Source organism: Tasmannia lanceolata, unplaced genomic scaffold (assembly GCF_043159265.1).
Source record: "Tasmannia lanceolata isolate RefF3 unplaced genomic scaffold, GAP_Taslan_0.1 ptg000037l, whole genome shotgun sequence".
Lineage (NCBI taxonomy): Eukaryota > Viridiplantae > Streptophyta > Magnoliopsida > Canellales > Winteraceae > Tasmannia > Tasmannia lanceolata.
In genome coordinates this window covers 36,669,989-36,675,114 of record NW_027518714.1, presented here as the reverse complement: position 1 = coordinate 36,675,114, position 5,126 = coordinate 36,669,989, and positions in this window count along the sequence as shown.

Below are 5,126 nucleotides of genomic sequence, written 5' to 3'. Positions count from 1 at the left end.
TTTAAGTCGAAAAGTGGAGAAATTTCTATCAATTAGATGCCTTCAAATTCTCTTTTGAGTAAAAAAATCTCATTTAAAAATTCAGTGGGATGAGAGAGTTTTGGTCCATTTTAAAAAGAGTGTGTGAAACGTCACCCAAAATTAAAACTTGCCTAACTCTCTCATTTGAAGTCAAAAAGTGGTGAAATTTCTACCAATCGGAGGTCCTAAGATTCTTTTTCTTGGGAAAGAAATCTCATTTCAAATTTTGTTGGGATGAGAGAGTTGTAGTCCGTTTTATAAAGAGTGTGCGACACGTCATCCAAAATTAAAACCTGTGTAACTCTCTGACTTTAAGTTCAAAAGTGGTGAAATTTCTACCAATCTTCAAATTCTCTTTCCGGGGAAAAAAATCTTGTTTTAAAAATCGTTGGGGTGAGAGAGTTGTTGTCCGTCTTAAAAAGAGTGTGCGAAACGTCACCCAAAATTAAAACCACCATAAGTCTCTCTTTTCAAGTCCAAATATGGTGAAATTTCTAACAAATTAGTGGACTTCAAATTCTCTTTCAACGAAAAAAATCCCATTTAAAAATTCGGTAGGGCGAGAGAGTTTTGGACCATTTTATAATGACTGTGTGAAACGTCACCCAAAATTAAAACGTCCATAACTCACTCATTTTAAGTCGAAAATTGGAGAAATTTCTATCAATTAGATGCCTTCAAATTCTCTTTTGAGTAAAAAAATCTCATTTAAAAATTCGGTGGGATGAGAGAGTTTTGGTCCATTTTAAAAAGAGTGTGTGAAACGTCACCCAAAACTAAAACTTGCCTAACTCTCTCATTTGAAGTCAAAAAGTGGTGAAATTTCTACCAATCGGAGGTCCTAAGATTCTTTTTCTTGGGAAAGAAATCTCATTTCAAATTTTGTTGGGATGAGAGAGTTGTAGTCCGTTTTATAAAGAGTGTGCGACACGTCATCCAAAATTAAAACCTGTGTAACTCTCTGACTTTAAGTTCAAAAGTGGTGAAATTTCTACCAATCTTCAAATTCTCTTTCCGGGGAAAAAAATCTTGTTTTAAAAATCGTTGGGGTGAGAGAGTTGTTGTCCGTCTTAAAAAGAGTGTGCGAAACGTCACCCAAAATTAAAACCACCATAAGTCTCTCTTTTCAAGTCCAAATATGGTGAAATTTCTAACAAATTAGTGGACTTCAAATTCTCTTTCAACGAAAAAAATCCCATTTAAAAATTCGGTAGGGCGAGAGAGTTTTGGACCATTTTATAATGAGTGTGTGAAACGTCACCCAAAATTAAAACGTCCATAACTCACTCATTTTAAGTCGAAAAGTGGAGAAATTTCTATCAATTAGATGCCTTCAAATTCTCTTTTGAGTAAAAAAATCTCATTTAAAAATTCGGTGGGATGAGAGAGTTTTGGTCCATTTTAAAAAGAGTGTGTGAAACGTCACCCAAAATTAAAACTTGCCTAACTCTCTCATTTGAAGTCAAAAAGTGGTGAAATTTCTACCAATCGGAGGTCCTAGGATTCTTTTTCTTGGGAAAGAAATCTCATTTCAAATTTTGTTGGGATGAGAGAGTTGTAGTCCGTTTTATAAAGAGTGTGCGACACGTCATCCAAAATTAAAACCTGTGTAACTCTCTGACTTTAAGTTCAAAAGTGGTGAAATTTCTACCAATCTTCAAATTCTCTTTCCGGGGAAAAAAATCTTGTTTTAAAAATTGTTGGGGTGAGAGAGTTGTTGTCCGTCTTAAAAAGAGTGTGCGAAACGTCACCCAAAATTAAAACCACCATAAGTCTCTCTTTTCAAGTCCAAATATGGTGAAATTTCTAACAAATTAGTAGACTTCAAATTCTCTTTCAACGAAAAAAATCCCATTTAAAAATTCGGTAGGGCGAGAGAGTTTTGGACCATTTTATAATGAGTGTGTGAAACGTCACCCAAAATTAAAACGTCCATAACTCACTCATTTTAAGTCGAAAAGTGGAGAAATTTCTATCAATTAGATGCCTTCAAATTCTCTTTTGAGTAAAAAAATCTCATTTAAAAATTCGGTGGGATGAGAGAGTTTTGGTCCATTTTAAAAAGAGTGTGTGAAACGTCACCCAAAACTAAAACTTGCCTAACTCTCTCATTTGAAGTCAAAAAGTGGTGAAATTTCTACCAATCGGAGGTCCTAAGATTCTTTTTCTTGGGAAAGAAATCTCATTTCAAATTTTGTTGGGATGAGAGAGTTGTAGTCCGTTTTATAAAGAGTGTGCGACACGCCATCCAAAATTAAAACCTGTGTAACTCTCTGACTTTAAGTTCAAAAGTGGTGAAATTTCTACCAATCTTCAAATTCTCTTTCCGGGGAAAAAAATCTTGTTTTAAAAATCGTTGGGGTGAGAGAGTTGTTGTCCGTCTTAAAAAGAGTGTGCGAAACGTCACCCAAAATTAAAACCACCATAAGTCTCTCTTTTCAAGTCCAAATATGGTGAAATTTCTAACAAATTAGTGAACTTCAAATTCTCTTTCAACGAAAAAAATCCCATTTAAAAATTCGGTAGGGCGAGAGAGTTTTGGACCATTTTATAATGAGTGTGTGAAACGTCACCCAAAATTAAAACGTCCATAACTCACTCATTTTAAGTCGAAAAGTGGAGAAATTTCTATCAATTAGATGCCTTCAAATTCTCTTTTGAGTAAAAAAATCTCATTTAAAAATTCGGTGGGATGAGAGAGTTTTGGTCCATTTTAAAAAGAGTGTGTGAAACGTCACCCAAAATTAAAACTTGCCTAACTCTCTCATTTGAAGTCAAAAAGTGGTGAAATTTCTACCAATCGGAGGTCCTAAGATTCTTTTTCTTGGGAAAGAAATCTCATTTCAAATTTTGTTGGGATGAGAGAGTTGTAGTCCGTTTCATAAAGAGTGTGCGACACGTCATCCAAAATTAAAACCTGTGTAACTCTCTGACTTTAAGTTCAAAAGTGGTGAAATTTCTACCAATCTTCAAATTCTCTTTCCGGGGAAAAAAATCTTGTTTTAAAAATCGTTGGGGTGAGAGAGTTGTTGTCCGTCTTAAAAAGAGTGTGCGAAACGTCACCCAAAATTAAAACCACCATAAGTCTCTCTTTTCAAGTCCAAATATGGTGAAATTTCTAACAAATTAGTGGACTTCAAATTCTCTTTCAACGAAAAAAATCCCATTTAAAAATTCGGTAGGGCGAGAGAGTTTTGGACCATTTTATAATGACTGTGTGAAACGTCACCCAAAATTAAAACGTCCATAACTCACTCATTTTAAGTCGAAAATTGGAGAAATTTCTATCAATTAGATGCCTTCAAATTCTCTTTTGAGTAAAAAAATCTCATTTAAAAATTCGGTGGGATGAGAGAGTTTTGGTCCATTTTAAAAAGAGTGTGTGAAACGTCACCCAAAACTAAAACTTGCCTAACTCTCTCATTTGAAGTCAAAAAGTGGTGAAATTTCTACCAATCGGAGGTCCTAAGATTCTTTTTCTTGGGAAAGAAATCTCATTTCAAATTTTGTTGGGATGAGAGAGTTGTAGTCCGTTTTATAAAGAGTGTGCGACACGCCATCCAAAATTAAAACCTGTGTAACTCTCTGACTTTAAGTTCAAAAGTGGTGAAATTTCTACAAATCTTCAAATTCTCTTTCCGGGGAAAAAAATCTTGTTTTAAAAATCGTTGGGGTGAGAGAGTTGTTGTCCGTCTTAAAAAGAGTGTGCGAAACGTCACCCAAAATTAAAACCACCATAAGTCTCTCTTTTCAAGTCCAAATATGGTGAAATTTCTAACAAATTAGTGGACTTCAAATTCTCTTTCAACGAAAAAAATCCCATTTAAAAATTCGGTAGGGCGAGAGAGTTTTGGACCATTTTATAATGAGTGTGTGAAACGTCACCCAAAATTAAAACGTCCATAACTCACTCATTTTAAGTCGAAAAGTGGAGAAATTTCTATCAATTAGATGCCTTCAAATTCTCTTTTGAGTAAAAAAATCTCATTTAAAAATTCAGTGGGATGAGAGAGTTTTGGTCCATTTTAAAAAGAGTGTGTGAAACGTCACCCAAAATTAAAACTTGCCTAACTCTCTCATTTGAAGTCAAAAAGTGGTGAAATTTCTACCAATCGGAGGTCCTAAGATTCTTTTTCTTGGGAAAGAAATCTCATTTCAAATTTTGTTGGGATGAGAGAGTTGTAGTCCGTTTTATAAAGAGTGTGCGACACGTCATCCAAAATTAAAACCTGTGTAACTCTCTGACTTTAAGTTCAAAAGTGGTGAAATTTCTACCAATCTTCAAATTCTCTTTCCGGGGAAAAAAATCTTGTTTTAAAAATCGTTGGGGTGAGAGAGTTGTTGTCCGTCTTAAAAAGAGTGTGCGAAACGTCACCCAAAATTAAAACCACCATAAGTCTCTCTTTTCAAGTCCAAATATGGTGAAATTTCTAACAAATTAGTGGACTTCAAATTCTCTTTCAACGAAAAAAATCCCATTTAAAAATTCGGTAGGGCGAGAGAGTTTTGGACCATTTTATAATGACTGTGTGAAACGTCACCCAAAATTAAAACGTCCATAACTCACTCATTTTAAGTCGAAAATTGGAGAAATTTCTATCAATTAGATGCCTTCAAATTCTCTTTTGAGTAAAAAAATCTCATTTAAAAATTCGGTGGGATGAGAGAGTTTTGGTCCATTTTAAAAAGAGTGTGTGAAACGTCACCCAAAACTAAAACTTGCCTAACTCTCTCATTTGAAGTCAAAAAGTGGTGAAATTTCTACCAATCGGAGGTCCTAAGATTCTTTTTCTTGGGAAAGAAATCTCATTTCAAATTTTGTTGGGATGAGAGAGTTGTAGTCCGTTTTATAAAGAGTGTGCGACACGTCATCCAAAATTAAAACCTGTGTAACTCTCTGACTTTAAGTTCAAAAGTGGTGAAATTTCTACCAATCTTCAAATTCTCTTTCCGGGGAAAAAAATCTTGTTTTAAAAATCGTTGGGGTGAGAGAGTTGTTGTCCGTCTTAAAAAGAGTGTGCGAAACGTCACCCAAAATTAAAACCACCATAAGTCTCTCTTTTCAAGTCCAAATATGGTGAAATTTCTAACAAATTAGTGGACTT